The following is a 21098-nucleotide window of genomic DNA, read 5'->3' as shown; positions in this document are numbered from 1 at the left end:
CAAATCCAGAAGAAAAACGGATCTCTCTGCCCCCTGGACCTTTACTTAATGGCCCTAATTGCTTTGTCTCTTAGCATTTCAATAACTCATTAGATCTGTGAGAAGGGCCCTTTATTTTCATTTTTATCTTTTTTCTTTTTCTAAAACAATTACTCTAAGAAGCCCAATACAGAAAACCTCAAAGACTTGCAGTTTGGGCAGGTGAAGACAACAGCAGAACTAAGAGAGCTCTGAGACAAAAGGCAATAATCTAGTGGCTGAGAAAATTCACTAAACACCACAACTTCCCAAGAAAAGGGGGGCATCCTCTCACAATCATCATCCTGGTGGACAGGGAGCACTCTTGCCTGTCGCTAGCCGCAAAGCCCAGAGCTGCCCCAGACAACCAATTGTGACAGAAGTGCTTCCAATAACATGCACAAACCACAAAATCAGGCATGGACATTAGCCTTCCCTGAACCCTCAGCTGGTTGTCCCAGAGTTGGGAAGGCAGAGCAATGTGAATTAACACATCCCATTCAGCCATCCTTTCAGCAGACTGGGAGCCTCCCTACACATCCCTGCAGTCCAGAACCACTCTAGGGGGATGGCACTCACCTGTGACATAGCACAGTCATCCCTCAACAGAGGACCTGGGGGTGTATGTCCTGGAAGAGGGACCCAATCACAAGTCTCAGGGGCCCTACACCAATAACAAGGACTTGTGGGTCAGCAGCAGAGACAAACTGTGGCTGGACTGAACTGAAGGAGTAGACTATTGCAGCAACTTTCAAACTCCAGGAACACCAGGGAGATTTGATTGTTAGAGCCACCCCATCCCTGACTACCCAGACACATGCCCCATATACAGGATGGGCAACACCAAATACACATGCAAGCTTGGTACACCAATTGGACCCCACAAGACTCACTCCCCCACTCTCCACAAAGACAAAGCAGGGGAGAATTGGCTTGAGGGAACAGGTGGCTCATGGATGCCACCTGCTGTTTAGTTACAGAAAGTGTACTCCATGAAGCTGTAGATCTGACAAATTAGAGATAAAGATTTCAATAGGTCTACAAATCTTAAAGAAACCTATCAAGTTAAGCAAATGCCAAGAGACCAAAAACAACAGAAAATTTTAAAGCATATGAAAAACCAGATGATATGGATAACCCAAGCCCAAGCACCCAAATCAAAAGATCAGAGGAGACACAGTACCTGGAGCAATTAATCAAAGAACTAAAGATGAATGATGAGAACATGACACAGGATATAAAGGACATGAAGAATAGCATGGCACAGGATATAAAGGACATCAAGAAGACCCTAGAAGAGCATAAAGAAGACATTGCAAGAGTAAAGAAAAAAAGATGATCTTATGGAAATTAAAGAAAGTGTTGACCAAATAAAAAAGATTCTGGATACTCATAGTACAAGACTAGAGGAAGCTGAACAATGAATCAGTGACCTGGAAGACAACAGAATGGACAATGAAAGAACAAAAGAAAGAATGGGGAAAAATTGAGAAAATTGAAATGGACCTCAGGGAAATGATAGATAATATAAAACATCAAAATATAAGACTCATTGGTGTTCCTGAAGGGGAAGAGAAGGGTAAAGGTATAGGAAGAGTATTCAAAGAAATTGAAGGGGAAACCTTCCCAAATCTTCTAAACACCATAAATACACAAATCATAAATATCCAGCAAACCCCAAATAGAATAAATCCCAATAAACCCACTCCAAGATATATTCTGATCAGACTGCCAAATACAGAAGTGAAGAAGCAAGTTCTGAAAACAGCAAGAGAAAAGCAATTCACCATTTACAAAGGAAACAGCATAAGACTAAGTAGTGACTACTCAGTGGCCACCATGGAGGTAAGAAGGCAGTGGCATGACATATTTAAAATTCTGAGTGAGAAAAATTTCCAACCAAGAACACTTTATCCAGCAAAGCTCTCCTTCAAATTTGAGGGAGAGCTGAAATTTTTCACAGACAAACAAATGCTGAGAGAATTTGCTAACAAGATACTTGCCCTATTGGAGATACTAAAGCGAGACCTATTAACAGAGAAACAAAGAAAGGAGAGAGAGACATGGAGAAAGGTTCAGTAATAAAGAGATTCAGTATGGGTATATTAAAGGATATTAATAGAGAGAGGGAAAATATATATGACAAACATAAAACAAAGAATAAGATGGCTGATTCAAATAATGCCTTAACAGTTATAACATTGAATATAAATAGATTAAACTCCCAAATTAAAAGATAAAGATTCACAGAATGGATAAAAAAATGATCCATCAATATGTTGCATACAAGAGATGCATCTTAGACACAGGGACACAAAGGAATTGAAAGTGAAAGGATGGAAAAAAACTATTTCATGCAAGCTACAGCCCAAAGAAAGCAGGTGTAGCAATATTAATCTTAGATCAAATAGACTTTAAATGCAAGGATGGTATGAGAGACAAAGAAGGCCCCTACATACTAATAAAAGGGGCAATTCAACAAGAAGAAATAACAATCATGAATGTTTATGCACCCAATCAAGGTGCCACAAAATACATGAGAGAAACACTGGCAAAATTAAAGGAAGAATTGATGTTTCCACAATAATTGTGAGAGACTTCAACACATCACTCTCTCCTGTAGATAGATTAACCAGGCAGAAGACCAATAAGGAAATTGAAAACCTAAACAGTATGATAAATGAATTGGATTTTACAGACATATATAGAACATTACATCCCAAATCACCAGGATACACATTCTTCTCTAGTGTTCATAGAACTTTCTCCAGAACAGATCATATGCTGGCACATAAAAAAGGTCTCAATAAATTTAAAAAGATTTATTTATTCAGAGCACATTCTGTGACCACAATTAGAAGTCAATAACCATCAGAGACTTAGAAAATTCACAAATACCTGTAGTTTAAACAACAAGCTGCTAAACAATCAGTGGATTAAAGAAGAAATAGCAGGAGAAATTGTTAAATACATAGAGATGAATGAAAATAAGAACACAAAACTCCAAAACTTATGGGATGCAGCAAAAGCAGTACTGAGGGGGAAATGTATAGCACTAAATTCATGTATTAAAAAGGAAGAAAGAGCAAAAATCAAAGAACTAATGGATCAACTAAAGAAGCTAGAAAATGAACAGAAAACCAATCCTAAATAAAGTAGAAGCAAAGAAATAACAAGGATTAAAACAGAAATGAATGACATAGAGAACAACAGCAACAACAACAAAAAAACAATAGAGAGGATACATAACACCAAAAGTTGGTTCTTTGAGAAGATCAACAAGATGTGACAAGCCCCTAGCTAGACTGATCAAATCAAAAAGAGAGACGACACATATAAACAAAATAATGAATTAGAAAGGTGACCTTACTGCAGATCCTGAAGAAATTAAAAAAATTATAAGAGGATACTATGAACCACTATATGGCAACAAACTGGATAATGGAGAGGAAATGGACAATTTCCTGGAAACATATGAACAACCTAGACTGACCAGAGAAGAAGCAGAAGACCTCAACCAACCAATCATAAGCAAAGAGATCCCATCAGTCATCAAAAAGCTTCCCACAAATAAACGTCCAGGGCCAGATGGCTTCACAGGGGAATTATACAAAACTTTCCAAAAAGAACTGACACCAAACTTAGTAAAACTCTTTCAAAGCATTGAAGAAAATGGAACACTACCTAACTCATTTTCTGAAGCTAACATTAATCTAATACCCAAACCAGGCAAAGATGCTGCAAAAAAGGAAAACTACCGGCCAATCTCCCTAATGAACATACAGGCAAAATCCTCAACAAAATGCTTGCAAATTGAATCCAAAGACACATTAAAAAAATCATACACTGTGACCAAGTGGGGTTCATTCCAAGTATGCAAGGATGGTTCAACATAAGAAAATCAATGTATTACAGCACATTAATAAATCAAAAGGGAAAAATCAAATGATCATCTCAATAGATGCTGAAAAAGCATTCGACATAATCCAACAACCCTTTTTGATAAAAACACTTTAAAAGGTAGGAATTGAAGGAAACTTCTTCAATATGATAAAGAGCATATATGAAAATTCACAGCCAGCATAGTACTCAGTGGTAAGACACTGAAAGCCTTCCCTCTAAGATCAGGAACAAGACAAGGATGCCCGCTGTCACCACTGTTATTCAACATTGTGCTGGAAGTGCTAGCCAGAGTAATCTGGGAAGACAAAGAAATAAAAGGCATCCAAACTGGAAAGGAAGAAGTAAAACTGTCATCATTTGCAGATGATATGATCTTATATCGGGAAAACCCTGAGAAATCAACAATACATCTACTAGAGCTAATAAACAAATTTAGCAAAGTAGCAGGATACAAGATTAATGCGCATTAGTCAGTAATGTTTCTATGTGGTAGAAATGAACAAACTGAAGAGACACTAAAGAAAAAGATACCATTTTCAATAGCAACTAAAAATATCAAGCACCTAGAAATAAACTTAACCAAAGATGTAAAGGGACTATACAAAGAAAACTACATAACTCTACTAAAAGAAATAGAAGTGAACCTTAAAAGATGGAAAAATATTCCATGTTCATGGATAGGAAGGCTTAATGTCAATAAGATGTCAATTCTACCCAAACTCATCTACAAATTCAGTGCAATCCCAATCAAAATCCCAACAACCTACTTTGCAGACTTGGAAAAACTAGTTATCAAATTTATTTGGAAAGGGAAGATGCCTTGAGTTGCTAAAGTCACCCTAAAAAAAGAAAAATGAAGTGGGAGGACTTACACTCACTGACTTTGAAGTTTATTATAAAGCCACAGTTGTCAAAACAGCATGGTACTGGCACAAAGATAGACATAATGATCAATGGAATTGAATTGAAAATTCAGAGATAGACCCCCAGATCTACGGCTGACTGATCTTTGATAAGGGCCCCAAAGTCACTGAACTGGGTCATAATGGTCTTTTCAACAAATGGGGCAGGGAGAGTTGGATATCCATATTCAAAACAATGAAAGAAGACCCATACCTCACACCCTACATAAAAATTAACTCAAAATGGATCAAAGATCTCAATATAAAAGAAAGTACCCTAAAACTCCTAGAAGATAATGTAGGGAAACTTCTTCAAGACCTTGTATTAGGTGGCCACTTCCTAGACTTTACACCCAAAGCAAAAGCAACAAAAGAAAAAATAAATAAATGGGAACTCCTCAAGCTTAGAAGTTTCTGTACCTCAAAGGAATTTGTCAAAAAGCTAAAGAGGCAGCCAACTCAATGGGAAAAAAATTTTGGAGACCATGTATCTTACAAAAGACTGATATCTTGCATATATAAAGAAATCCTATAACTCAATGATGATAGTACAGACAGCCCAATTATAAAATGGGCAAAAGATATGAAAAGACAGTTCTCTGAAGAGGAAATACAAATGACCAAGAAACACATGAAAAAATGTTCAGCTTCACTAGCTATTAGAGAGATGCAAATTAAGACCACAATGAGATACCATCTCAAACCAATTAGAATGGGTGCCATTAAACAAACAGGTAACTACAAATGCTGGAGAGGATGTGGAGAAATTGGAACTCTTATTCATCTTTGGTGGAACTGTATAATGGTTCAGCCACTCTGGAAGTCAGTCTGTCAGTTCTTTAGAAAACTAGATATAGACTTACCCTTCGATCCAGCAATTGCACTTCTTGGTATATACCGGGAAGATCTGAAAGCTGTGACACGAACAGGTATCTGCATGCCAATGCTCATAGCAGCATTATTCACAATTGCCAAAAGATGGAAACAACCCAAATGTCCTTCAACAGATGAATGGATAAATAAAATGTGGTATAGACACGTGATGGAATACTACACATCAGTAAGAAGGAACAATGTCATGAAACTTATGACAACATAGATGAACCTTGAAGGCATAATGCTGAGTGAAATAAGCCAGGCACAAAAAGAGAAATATTATATGCTGCCACTAATGTGAGCTTTGAAAAATGTAAAACAAATGGTTTATAACATAGAAAGCAGGGGAACTAACAATAGAGAGCAATTAAAGAAGGGGGAATGATAATCCAATAAGAACAGATAAGCTATCATGGGTAAATTTAACATTCTGGGAGTGCCCAGGAATGACTACGGTCTGTTAATTTCTGATGGGTATTCACAGAAATGATACTATATTAGGTTGTTTTCTTGGGGTACAGTAGGAACATGTTGGAAGTAAAGTACTTATCTTAGGTTAGTTGTCTTTTTCTTACTCCCTTATTATGGTCTGTTTGAAATGTTCTTTTATTCTATGTTTTTTAAAATTTATTTTTATTTTTTTATTTTTTATACAGTTGATTTAAAAAAAGTTTAAAAAAAAAACAAGGAAAAAAATATGCAGAGCCCCCTTGAGGAGCTGGTGGAAAAGGGAGGGGTATTGGGCTGCCACACCTCGATGGTTGCTAATGTGCTCACAGACATAGGGTACTGGTGGTTTGATAAGTTGAGCCCTCTACCACAGGACTTGCCCTTAGGAAGACTGTTGCTGCAAAGGAGAGGCTAGGCCTCCCTTTAATTTTGCCTAAGAGCCTCCTCCTGAATGCCTCTTTGTTGCTCAGATGTGGCCCTCTCTGTCTAGCTAAGCCAACTTGAAATGTGAAATCACTGCCCTCCCCCCTATGTGGGATCAGACACCCAGGGGAGTGAATCTCCCTGGCAATGTGGAATATGACTTCTGGGAAGGAATGTAGACCCAGCATCATGGGATGGAGAACATCATCTTGACCAAAAGGGGGAAAGGAAAGGAAAGGAAATAAGCTTCATTGGCAGAGAGATTCCAAAATGAGCCAAGAGGTTACTTTGGCGGGCACTTGTATGCACAATATAGATGACCCTTTTTAGGTTCTAATGAATTGGGGTAGCTGGTGGTATATACCTGAAAGTATCAAACTACAGCCCAGTACCCATGAATCTTTAAGATGATTGTATAAAAATGTAGCCTATGAGGGGTGACAATGGGATTGGGAAAGCCATAAAGACCACACTCCCCTTTGTCTAGTTTATGGATGAATGAGTAGAAAAATGGGGGAAGGAAACAAACAAACAGACAAAGGCACCCAGTGTTCTTTTTTGCTTTAATTGCTCTTTTTCACTTTAATTATTATTCTTGTTATTTTTGTGTGTGTGGTAATGAAGGTGTCAGGGATGGATTTTGGTGATGAATGTTCAGCTATGTAATGGTACTGTGAAAAATCGAATGTACAATTTGTTTTGTATGACTGGATGATATGTGAATGTAGCTCAATAAAATGAATAAAAATAAAATAAAATAAAAAAGGTAAGGACCACCTCCTCCAGATCATCCCAGTTAATTGGGTTCCCTTGCTCTGGGTTCATAAAAGCTTGGTGCTCCATTTATACAGACATTAACACATACATGCTGGAAAAGCCAGTGGAGTGTGATCTTGTTTCACTCTAAGATTTGACTTTAACTATATCACACAAAGATATCTTTTCTGTCCATCTATTATGTAAACTCACCATGGGCAGAAATGGTCTTCATATCTTCATATTTCTCCATGTCCTTGTTAAAGTATGGCAATGAGTATTTACAGAATAATGACAATCCATTCATAATATGCCTTTAAAATTACCTCCCATATACCATTTTCAAGAATCTGCTGGGAGTTGTCCTCCACAAAATTCAGTGTGTAATGCAAGAAAGAGGAAGGACAGAGAAGCATGATTATACCAGCCCCAACATAGGGAGAAATAGACAGCTCTCAGGCAAAGGGGGAAAGGTAATCCAAGAGAAGAGTCAGGGAATCAAATCAGAGCAGATCAGTTGGTCCCAACATGCCAGCATGTGCCTTCCTCTTTTGACTAAAAAAAAACACTACTGAAGGATGCACTCAGACACAATGATGAAATAAACCAAAACCACAACAAAACAAAAAAATCCAAAGCATTATATCCAGTAAATCAGGAATCCAAATGAATAGAAAAACACAGAACAACCAGGATGGAGGCTGTGCAACAGGTGTAGAAAGCATGTCCCCAAGAAAAAAATTTGAGCAGTGATGAATGGCTTACTATGCCAAACTTGATGGAAAACTGTATTTTTTGGCCACTGGAAAGGTAAGAAAAACTAGCAATAGGTGCAAAGAAAACCAAGCATATATAAATAATCCACTGGCATTCTGAGATCAAACAAAGAAAGAGGAAACAGTGATCCTCAATTCTTGGTGGTTAATGATGTTTGGGCAAGAAATAATTATGTCAATACTGAACACCTATTTATCTAATAATGTAATGCTGAGGGAGGAAAAGGGGAAGGTGGGACACAGAATCTCTATCAATCCTCATTTAACAAAATCAGATTTCAACACTTTTGAATATTCACTTTATTTAGAATATAGAAATGTAAAAATGACATAAGAGGAGACCCCAGGTTCTAAGAGGAAGGGGAATTGTGTTCAGTGGAGAGAAAGTCACCACATTTTTCCCCATTAGGCACTTTATTTGAGAAGTTTTTATTTATTACTTTTTGTACAATTATAGCATTGTGCTTAATTTGCTAATATTAGCAGGGAATTAAAAATAACAGGTGTGAAGAAGGGGAACTGAACTGGTAGTTCTACTTAACGAAAATTTTATACTTAATTTCACATACACTACAGTATCTCCTTATGTGATGACATGGGAAAATTTAGAATCATAACTTTTATAAACTGGAGGGTAACAAACAGAGCATCAAGATTCTCCTTCAACCTTATTTTATAAATAAAATCAAAGCCACAAGTGAGACAGTCATGGGTCATACAGTTAATTAATGACATTCATTTATTCTTTCAATTTATTTAAACATCACATAGTCAGCCTACTTAAGGATGTGGAGTACCTTAAAAGGAAAAAAGACCTTGCCTAGCCCTATAAGGATTTGCATACCAAGGGTGGAGATCAGACATCTGCCCACACAGTTATAATACTAACTGCTATGAAGTTAAGATCCACTAGAAAGTATATGGTATCTTAAAGGGTCTTAAGAGATACTGATATTCAGATAAAGGAGCTAAAACTTCAGAAAGGACAAATTAAGAATTCAGTAGTAAAGGCTGGGGAGGCTGGGTGAGAATCAAAAAGGCTTGTGAGCAGGAGGTAGATCTGGCTTCATTTGCAGCCTCAACAATGTAAACAACAGAGCTGGAGAGTTAGGCTGGGGTCACATTGTGGGAAGTCTAGAGCACCCTAAAAAGAAAGCTTGACTTCATTAGATAAAAAAATGAGGAGCCACGGCATCCTTACTGTCCCCCTCCATGGAGATGTGAAGCTCCGGGAGGTGAACCTGTCCCACCGTGCTCCCCAGGTGAAGTCTGGGGCAACCATGCCTGCTCAGGCCTCGGCACCTCCAAGGCCTCTGAACATGAGCTCTGATTGGCTTTCAGGTCCTGGTCCTGTGGCCGAGAGTGGGTCAGGTGTGTGTGCATTCACTCTGGCAGCGACCAGGTGCCACAGATGCGAGGCTGGACTGGAAAGATGAGCATCTCTGGAGACCCTGCTCTGGGCCCCACAATGCTCCCTCTCCCAGCTTAGCATCCCCTCCAGCCACCTGTCCCTGTGCCATCCTAGGCCTATGCCCTGCAGCTGATCATGCATTCTGAGTTTTTCAGCCCAGGTAAGACTCTGGAGAAGAGATTTGTTGGTGAAGTGAGAAACAAAATGAACAAAGAAGAATCTGAAGAGAAGGGACTCTGGGGGAGGGAAGCCACCACTTCTGGGGTGACAAAAATTGGGTAAAGAGCAACGAGCTTCCAGGCTGGTCGAGGGTGGATGTCTCCTCTGGATGAAGGAGGGAGCCTCTAGGATCAACCCTTGCCTTTTGCTGGTGAGCTCAGCACACCCCCACAGACCAGGCCCTGTAGCCAAATTCCAAAAGAGGAAAGTGGATACCAGAACAGTAGGCTGTGGAAGTGGGCCCTGGTCTCACCTCTTCCCATCCCAGAGCCCCACAATTTGGTTTCTGTGTCTCTCTTCCTCATCTCACAATTCATGTGGCTTCTTCATGAAGGCTCAGTTGGGACCCAGTGTTAATGAACCTCCCACTTGCCAGGTTGATGGTCATCAATGATGGTCTTTGTGGCCAACACCCTTGGTGAAGTTGTGGGTGCAGTCTGGGCCTGAAGCTAATGAGACCTCCTGACAATTGTTCTTTCAGTATTGTCAAAAGACAGAGGGCCTTACAGGCAGATATGAGGGTGGCACAGGCCTCCCACCAGGACATGGAGAACTTCCTCAAGTAGATCCAGGAAGCTGAAACCATGCTGAATGTGCTGGCAGAGGCCTCTAGTGAGAGAACATCTTCCAGGAGGGCATCCAGGCCAGGGAGTTCAGGCAGCAGGTGCAGGTGAGTGGAGGGAGCACAAGCAAAACCTTCACCTGGGCCATGCCAAGACCTGTCCACCTGCAGACTCATGACTGTTAAAATAGAAGCTGTGGTTGTCACCTTTCTCAGCTGTGAAATCCATGCTCTTCAGGGACTAATATGTTTCTATTAATAATACTTATAAATTCTTTTATTTAGTATTAGAGGCAGAAGAACTTGCTTTATGGAAATAATACTTGTTGATTAGACTTATGGGCTCATGATTATTCTGTTGTCCCTCATTTTCAGCAATATTCCAAATCAGCCTATTGAATCCTAAATTATTATAAGGGCATTTTCCCTTACATGAAGTTATTTCTTCCCCTTTTATTAGAAACTTAACTTAAAAAAATGAAAAAACACTCTGACTTGATTTACAACTAAGGATATATGTTCAAAGGTATTCATTTTATGTCTTTAACTTGATAGCTGATTATATTTTGTTCTACATGAAATGTGTTAATACAAAATCTTTTCTCTAAAAGAATTCATGTGGACCCCTGTGAAGCATGCCAGAAGTTTTCCTCTGCCCCAAAGTGCCCTCAAAGCCCCTTTCTCTGTGTAGAATGAGCCATTCTGCAGTCATGTAGACCCTGTTGCTTGAAACTTGTTTCAAGGCCCTTCTCACTTGAGAAGTCTCCTTGCCTGCTGTGGCTGTACTGCTCCTAGTTCCTTAGGCCATTTCAGTCTCACATGGTTTGAGAGTGACCCTTTCTGTAGGCTGGGACTGGGCATTCCCTCCACTCCCATTAATCATGCACTTCTCTGAAGGTGGCCAGATCTGACTCCAGCTGTTGCCTACACAGTGCCTTGGGTACAGTCCTGAGAATACACCACCAGCCAGCCTTATGCTATTGTCTTTCATATTTGTCTTTACACTTTCATATTTTTAAGATGAGTAAAAATTGATCAAGACTCAAGTCTTAAACCCTGGGCCTGTTTGGGTCTTTATTTGGGAAAGACACACAAGCTCATTTGAAGTGATGTTTGAGTCATGATGGGGTTCTGCAAAAGCCACTCAGAGTTGCACCATTTTACTTTGCTTCTCTCTTGTCTTCTTAGTTTTTCCTTGAAGCAGCTGCTGAATACTTGGTCATAGTCACATTTGAAGTTGTTCTTTCAGGACACATGCCATTCTTTCTGAACATTTTAAATTGTTATGTTTTATGCCTCATCAAGGGTAGCATTTTTTACTTTGCCAGATAAACTGAATTTCCCCCCTTTTATCTGGTGGAAAAATGACAGAAACTCTAATATTTGAAACATAGGGCTATTCCTTATATACTGAAAATGAGATGTGATAACCTGGTAAATAACAGAGAGACTTCTTGGAGATTGCAAAACATATTTATTTATTTATAACATGTCATGTGTGCTCTTGATTAACCTCCCTGCTCTTTCAGTTAAATCACAATTAACAAATACTTCTTGAGTGCTTCCAGTAGGCATCCCACCAGCTGCCTAGTACTTGCCCCCAGCTGGTTCAGAGCTGCAGCCCTGCTGGCGGAGGACTGGCTGTGTGAGGGAATTAGACCCCACTGGGGGTTTGATTTTGGGAAACCTCCCAACCACACACATGCACAGCAGCTCTACAGAGCACAGAAGCCTCTCTAAAGGCTCCTGCCACCTTGTAGAGCCAGTGACTTCTCTCGTACAGGCCAGAAACCCAAGGACAGGGAAGTTAGCATCTGCTCAGGTGAGCTTGCTCAGGGCAGGAAAGCAGTGAGGATGGTGCTCTTCTCACTAGTTCTCCTGGTGTTATTTCCAGGGAGAAAAATACTTTGGGAGGCTAATAAGGGATAAAGATGCTCCTGGGGCAGTGGGGTGCAGCAGAGAGGGGCTGGTGGGGAGTGGGGTGTGGGGACACTTTCTTGCTAGTCACTCCATGTTGACTGCAGTGGATGAGCCCCTCACCTTGGCTGAGCCTTGGTCTTTTAATCTTTTTTTTTCAGTTCACTCAAGAAATATTTACTGAGTACCAACAATGTGTCAGGTTCCCCAAGGAGCAGAAGTTCTAGAGGAAAATATCTGAGACAGGGTAATGCACTATCACCCAAGAGAAGAGAGAACCTCATGCTGATTGATGCTTTCTCAAGAGGAGCAAAATATTTTGATGTTAGTATAGGTCAAACATAATTATGGGGGTAAGACTGCTCAAGAGAAATACCACACACATTCCAAATTCTCCTGGATATGATTTTGAATTTTCAACTGATGAGGATATGTGTTTTCTCCCTTCCATGGATGTAGGTACAGTAATTTAGAGTTGAAAATCAGTATATTTGGTGTGTATATATGTGAGTGTGTGTATGTGTAAGGGGCATGGAAAAAAAGTGAAAGAAGCTGACTGTGTCCAATGCATATTTGCCAAAAACGTTTCTCTCCTGTGATTTAGGCAAGGTAATGCTTTCAGGATATAGTGAAACCCAGACAGAATAAGACATGGTTCAGTCTCCCTCTAGCCAGCTAGCCTAAGACTTTGTGGTCTCTTGTAAATGACAGATTTTCCTTTTGCATGCTCTTCTGAACACACTCTGCCTACAACTGGGTGTTACATCTAAAAGGAAACAAAACATGTGATCTGGGCACAGGCTGCATATTGATTTAATCAACTTCATAATTCTATTAATGTTCATTTTCTTTAAGTCCTGTAATTTGGGACCAAGTCACAACCTTCCCTCTCCCTTCCAATGGCAGTTATTACCAGATAGCAGCAGCTCCATGTTTAAAGTGAACAAAATATTTTCACTCTCAGAAACTATGTTTGTAACTCTAGGTTAACTCTGTTTCATAGAAAATATTAAGAAGAAATGGCTGGGAACTAGATGAAAAGTTTAATTTTAAAATACTTCACTTTTACTGTTTCTATTTCTTTTATTGTAGGCTGTCTCCAAAATCTTTTTGGAATTAGGCTGAGTATATGCATGAGTATCTTTTTTAAGTTACCCAGAAAACAAATTTATAAATAATAAACACATTGAACTCTGGATCTGTGATTTGCTTGTTCTTCATGATGCTGTGTTATAGAGGCCTAACTAATCCTCTGTGATTAAATGTGGAAAATTTTGGTTTAATCTTTGTAACAGCTTAGATCATGTGACAGTGAACACCAAAAAAATAAAAGCCTACACCTCCATAGTATTGAATGTTTTTTATTTTAATTTTTATTCGGATTGTTCAGATAGCATACAATTGTCCAAAGATCCAAAGTGTACAATCAGTTGTCCCTGGTACCCTCATATAGCTGTGCATCCATCACCACACTTAATTTTTGTTCAATTTTTAGAACGTTTTCATTACTCCAGACAAGAAATAAAGTCAAAGATGTAAAAAGAAGAAAAAAAAAAAAAAGAAAAGGAAAGGAAACTTGAATCCTCCCATATCCCTAACCAACCCCCCTCAATTGTTGACCCACAGTGTTGGTATAGTACATTTGTAACTGTATATGAAAGAATGTTGAAATACTACTAACAGTAGTACATAGTTTGCAATAGTTATATATTTCTTCCCTATATGCCTCTCTATTATTAACTTCTAGTTGTATTGTCATACATTTGTTCTGGTTCATGAAAGAGTTTTCTAATATTTGTACAGTTAATCATGGACATTGTCCACCATAGGATTCAGTTTTATACATTCCCATCTTTTGACCTCCAACTTTCCTTCTGGTGACATATATGACTCTGAGCTTCCCCTTTCCACCTCATTCACACACCATTCGGTGCTGTTAGTTATTCTCACATCTTGCTACCAACACCTCTGTTCATTTCCAAACATGTAAGTTCATCTTAGTTGAACATTCTGCTCATACTAAGCAACCACTCCCCATTCTTAAGCCTCATCCTATATCTTTGTACCTTATATTTCATGTCTATGAGTTTACATATTATAATTAGTTCTTATCAGTGAGACCCTGCAATATTTGTCCTTATGTGTCTGGCTTATTTCACTCAGTATATTGCCCTTGAGGTTTTGTCATCAACCCATTTTTTAAGATGGTTTTCTTCACATACTATACATTCCATCCTAAGTAAACAATCAATGGTTCTCTGTATGGTCACATCTTTATGTGTTCACCACCTTCACCACTATCTATATAAGGGCATCTACATTTCTTCCACAAGGCAGGAGGGAGAGTCAAAGAAGGTAGAGAGGCAAAAGAAAGGAAAAAAATGACAGCTAGGAAGTAGCAAAAGGAAAAGCAACCTTAAATCAAAGTAAAGTAAAGGGTCAGACAACACCACCAATGATAAGTGTCTAACATGCCTCCCCTATCCCCCTCTTATCTGCATTTACCTTGGTATATCACCTTTGTTACATTAAAGGAAGCATAATACAATGATTCTGTTATTCACCGTCTCTAGTTTATGTTGATTGCATCCCTCCCCCAATGCCTCCCCATTTTTAACATCTTGCAAGGTTGACATTTGCTTGTTTTCCCTTGTAAAAGAACATACTTGTACATTTTATCACAACTGTTGAACACTCTAGATTTCATCAAGTTACACAGTCCCATTCTTTATCCTTTCTCCTTTCTTCTGGTGTCTCACATGCTCCCAACCTTCCTCTCTCAACCATATTCATAGTTATCTTTGTTCAGTGTACTTACATTGCTGTGCTACCATCTCACAAAATTGTGTCCCAAATCATGCACTCCTGTCTTCTCCTATCACTCTGTAGTGCTCACTTTAGTATTTCCTGTATGACAGATGTCTTGTTCACAGTCTCTCATTGTCTATTTGTCAGAAAATATTTTGAGCTCTCCCTCATATTTGAAGGACAGCTTTGCTGGATATAGGATTCTTGGTTGGTGGTTTTTCTCTTTCAGTATCTTAAATGTACCACATCACTTCCTTCTTGCCTGCATGGTTTCTACTGAGAGATCCACACATTGTCTTTTTAAGCTTCCTTTGTATGTGATGGATTGCTGTTCTCTTGCAGCTTTCAGGATTCTCTCCTTGTCTTTGACATTTGATAATATGATTATTAAGTGTCTTGGCATATGCCTATTCAGATCTAGTTTGTTTGGAGTATGCTGCACTTCTTTGATCTGTAATTTTATGTCTTTCATAACAGATGGGAAATTTTCATTGATTATTTCCTCTATTATTGCCTTTGCCCATTTCCCTTCTCTTCTCCTTCCGGGACACCAATGATACATACATTCTTGTACTTTGTTTCATCTTTAAGTTCCCAGTGATATTGCTCATATTTTTTCTTTCTTTTCTCCATCTGCTCCTTTGCATGTAGGACTTCAGGTGTTTTGTTCTCCAGTTCTTGAGTGTTTTCTTCTGCCTCTTGAGATATGCTGTTGTATGTTTCCATTGTGCCTTTCATCTCTTGTGTTGTGCCTTTCATGTCCATAGATTCTACTAGTTGTTTTTTTGAACTTTTGATTTTTGCCTTATGTATGCCCAGTGTTTTCTTTAGAGCCTCTGTCTCTTTTTTGAAATATTCTCTAAACTTTTTGAATTGATTTAGCACTAGTTGTTTAAATTCTTGTATCTCAGTTGAAGTGTACATTTGTTCCTTTGACTGGGCCATAGGTTCATTTTTCTTGATGTAGGTTGTAGTTTTCTGTTGTCTAGGCATCTGACCTCCTAGGCCAACCCAATCAGGTTTTCCCAGATGAGAACAGGTTCAGGTTACAGAAGGAGGTAATATTCAGTATCTGGTTTCCCTGATGGTTTTTCTTAGAGGATTGATACACCTGTGCTTTTCTGTCTACCAGGTGCACCTGTCAGCCTGTCACTGCCTGTGTAAGAGGGTGTGGCCTGTGGCTCTCCTCCCCCAGGCTTTGGGGTCTGGTTCCAACAAGGCAGACAGTAGAGCTGTGCCCCTCCCTTTCCTCTTGGGAAGCTATGCCCCCTGCAGAGAGGTCATCTGCATATCAATAAGTTCTTTGTTTCTCTGACTCTGCTGATCAAGGTGTCTTGATTTTAAAATGTCTGAGGCTGTCTTTACTGCAAAGCACTGCAGGCTGAAAATGGCTGAAATTTTCTCCACAGAGAGAGAAAGGGACAGAAAAGCTCCCAGTTTCACCCATCAGCCAGAGATGACACCTGATCCTCTGGACTCCCCATCCTGAGACAGATATGTCCCCTGACTCTCCCAAGGTCAGTTGTCTCCAAATGCCTCTGTCTGCTTGTTGAGGATTCACTGTCTGTATTGGGCAGTTAACATTAAAACAACAGTTGGAGCTGAGCTGAGAGAGTGATGCTCTCTAGCACCAGAAGGCTTCCATGAGGGAGGGGCTCTCAGCTCTTGGCTCTCAGCACCGGTCCACAGATTTTATACTGCAGTCTCGAGCATTTCTCCCAATTCAGGTAGGTGGATGTTGAGTGGACAGTTATGTTTGTCTCCCTGCAGTAATTACAGGTTATTTACTAATTTTTTGGTCATTTATGAATTGTTCCAGAGGGGACTAACAGGCTTCCACCCCTCTCCATGCTGCCATATTAGCTCCTCCTCTCCTATTTTCATTTCTTTTTGCAGAGATGATCTTGGTTAGTGGTAAGTTGTATTTGCTTTTCTGTTCACCTTTGGTTGTTCACACAAGTGTGGACCATGAACAACCTGGCCATGAGGAATGGCCATTTTCTCCCATGTTCCCATATTTGGTTTAAAAACCTGTTTTCTGAGCCAGGGTTGGGTGAGCACTGCAGGCAGCAGTGGGCCAGGAATGGGGCTTTCTCCTGTCTGGGTTGTGGTCACAGGACCCAGGACCTAGGTGGTGGCCTGGCTGGGACCTCCTGGCACCACTGCAGCCAGTCATGAGGCCCTGCCCACACACCCCACTCTGCCAGTGCTGCTGGTGTTGGAGGAGGTGGCTGGGCAGCTGGCCCACAGAGCATCACCTTCTCCTTTTGTTGCTTCTTTGGTGCTGCCTGAGGAATGGCCCAGCCTTGGCAAGGCTGCAGTTGGGCAAAGGTGCTGGAGCCCAAGGCTGAGGCATCAGAGAGGGACTGTCTCCCCCTAGGAAGTGAGGGAGATAGAGGTTTGGGGACAGTGTCTGGGGTCTGGAATCCAGGATATAGGTGGCAGGGACCTGCTAACCCTCAGGAGAGCCCCAAAGTAGGTGCAAGGGGATAACCCGGCAGTGCATGGGGGCCACCCAGGACTAACACTTCCCAATGCAGGATGGAGAGGAAGGTCATAAGGCTAGGAGAAAAGTGGCTCAGCAGGAATGAGAGAGTGAGAGAGTGAAACCAGTGATCACCTGGTGGCAGTGATGATGGCTGCTGCTAAGAGAGAAGCAGGGATGTGGTCACAGACATAGGGGACTGGTGGTTTGATGGGCTGAGCCCTATACCACAGGACTTGCCCTTGGGAAGACTGTTGCTGCAAAGGAGAAGCTAGGCCTGCAGATAATTGTGCCTGAGTCTCCTCCTGAATGCTTCTTTGTTGCTCAGATGTGTCCCTCTCTCTCTAGCTAAGCCAGCTAGGCAGGTGAAATCACTGCCCTCCCTGCTACATGGGATCTGATACCCAGGGGAGTAAATCTCCCTGGCAATATGGAATATGACTCCTGGGGAGGAATCTAGAAGCAGCATCATGGGATGGAGAACGTCTTCTTGACCAGAAGGGGTATGTGAAAGGAAATGAAATAAGCTTCAGTGGCAGAGAGATTCCAAAAGGAGCCAAGAGTTCACTCTGGTGGGCACTCTTATGCACAATATAGATAACCCCTTTTAGGTTCTAATGAATTGGAATAGCTAGTAGTAAATACATAAAACTATCAAACTACAACCCAGAACCCTTGACTCTTGGTGATGATTGTATAAAAATGTAGCTTATGAGAGGTGACAATGTGATTGGGAAAGTCATATGGACCACACTCCCCTTTGTCCAGTGTATGGATGAATGAGTAGAAAAATGGCAAAAAAAAAAAAAAAAAAAGGAGAGAGAAGCAGGGACCATGGCTCTGGTGGTGGCAGTACAGTAACTTCTATGTATTTTGTTTTAATTTAATAAATTTTATTTTGAAATAAATTCAATCTTACAGGAAGAGTTGCAAGAACAGTTCAAACTGCATACATAGAACTCCATCATACCCCAACTCCCTTCCCCCAGTACCCTGATCCACCAGCTTTAATATCCTGTCACACCACCATTTCTTTCTTTCCCTCCCTCTCTCCTTCCCTCCTTCCCTCCCTATCATCCATCATCTATTGCTCTGTCCTCTGAACATATGAGAGCAAGCTGCACACATCTTTGAACAAACAATACAACTCTCATATACCTTTCCCATGGACAAGAACATTCTTTTATGCAATCTTATTAAGCACAGCTAAGAAGTTCAAGAAATTCAACATTGATACAAAGCTTACATTCTATATTTCCTTTTGTGTGTGTGTGTGTGCCCCATCTATGTCTCTTTGAGCCTCCTCTCCTCCATCCTCAGATCCCATCCAGGATCATCCTTGGCATTTAATTGTCATCTATTTAGAGTTTTTTTAATTGTGGAAACATATATATAGCCTAAATCTTCTCATTACACCCCCTCCCTATCATTCCATTAGTGAGATTAATCACATTTAGAAAGTTGCAATGTTATCACCTTCCCACCATCCATTTCTAGATGTTTCCCTTCACCCCAAACAGAAACCCTACTCTCATTTCTTAACTCCCCATTGCCCCTTCCCCCGCTCCTCAGAACCCCTACTCTACTTTTCATCTCTATGGTCATATTCTCTGATACTTTCTTTGTGTTTATTGTGGGGTTTAAATTTAACATCTTAAATCTATAACAATCTTGTTTTTCTTTGATATCAACTTAACTTCAATATGACACATAAACTATATTCCTATACACTCCATCAATCCCCCATCTTTATGTAGTTCTTGTCAAAAATTACATATTTTACATTGAGTCCAAAACCACTGATTTATCACTACAGTTTATGTAATTTAGATCCTGTAGGAAGTAAATAGTGGAGTTACAAATCAAAAATACAGCAGTATTGGTATTTATATTTACCATGTGATCTTCACTGGAAATCTATTTCTTCATATAGTTTCAGTCAGTTGTTTAGTGCCCCTTCCTTTCAGCCTGCTCAACTCCCTTTAGCATTTTTTATAGGACTGATTACTGGTGATGAAGTCCCTCAGCTTTTGATTATCCAGGAATGTTTTTATCTCCCCCTCATTGTTATCCTCCAGGTGTTTGTGAATTCTCCAAGTCTCTGATGGACATTGACTTCTATTTGTATTCCATTGTGGTTAGAGAATGTGCTTTGAACAAATTCATTTTTTTTTAATTTATTGAGGCTTGTTTATATGTCCCAGCATATGGTCCATTCTGGAGAAAGATCTGTGATCACTAGAGAAGAATGTGTGTCCCAGTAACCTGGGATGTAATATTCTATATATGTCCGTTAAAATTTTCTGTATCTCCCTCTCCTTTCTTTGTTTCTCTGTCAGTAGGGCTCCCTTTAGTATCTGAAGTAGGGAAGGTCTTTTATTAGCAAAATCTCTCAGCATTTGTTTGTGAAAAATTTAAGCTCTCCCTGAAATTGAAGGAGAGTTTTGCTGGATAAAGTATTCTTGGTTGGAAATTTTTCTCTCTCAGAATTTTAAATATGTCATGCCACTGCCTTCTTGCCTCCATGGTGGCTGCTTAGTAGTCACTACTTGGTCTTATGTTGTTTCCTTTGTATATGGTGAATTGCTTTTCTCTTGCTGCCTTCAGAACTTGCTCCTTCTCTTCAGTATTTGAGAGTCTGATCAGAATATGTCTTGGAGTGGGTTTATTTGGATTTAATCTATTTGGAGTTCACTGGGCATTTATGCTTTGTGTATTTATATTGTGTGGAAGGTTTGGGAAGTTTTCCCCAACAATTTCTTTGAATACACTTTCTAGACCTTTACCCTTCTCTTCCTCTTCTGGGATACAAATGAGTCTTAAATTTGAATGTTTTATTTTATCTATCATATCCCTGAGATCCATTTCAATTTTTCCAATTTTTCCCCATTCTTTCTTTTGTTCTTTCATTTTCTGTTCTGTGGTCCTCAAAGAAGGTGAGTTGTTGTCCAGCTTCCTCTGATATTGTATTATGAGTATCCAGAGTCTTTTTAATTTGGCCTACAGTTTCTTTAATTTCCATAAGATGTTCTATTTTTTTAATTTACTCTTGCAATTTCTTCTTTATGTCTTTTATATCCTGTGTCATGCTCTTCTTCATGTCCTTTATATCCTGTGCCATGCTCTCATTGCCTGTCTGTAGTTCTTTGATTAATCATGCCAAGTACTGTGTGTCTTCTGATCTTTTGATTTGGGTGTTTGGGTTTGAGTTCTCCATATCATCTGGTTTTATCATATGCTTTAAGATTTTCTGTTGTTTTTGGCCTATTGGCGTTTGCTTTACTTGATGTCTAATATGTCAGAACTGCGGCTTGGTGGTGTACACTTTATCTAACCAGCAGATGGCATCTGTGAGTCACCTATTCCCCTCAAGTCAGTTCTCCCCAACTTTGTCTTTGAGGTGTGTGGGGATCTGACTCTTACAGAGTCCAATTGGTGCACTTAATTTGGGTGTGTTGTTGGTGCTGTCTGCCCTGAATGAGGGACAGGTGTCTGAGCAGTTAGGGAGGAAGGGTAGCTTTAATAATCAAAACTCCCAGGTGTTCCTGGAGATATAAGTCTGTTCTCTGCCACTGACCCACAAGTCTTTGGT

This window comes from Choloepus didactylus, chromosome 4 (assembly GCF_015220235.1).
Source record: "Choloepus didactylus isolate mChoDid1 chromosome 4, mChoDid1.pri, whole genome shotgun sequence".
NCBI classification, from domain to species: Eukaryota; Metazoa; Chordata; class Mammalia; order Pilosa; family Megalonychidae; genus Choloepus; species Choloepus didactylus.
This window is presented reverse-complemented; position numbering follows the sequence as displayed.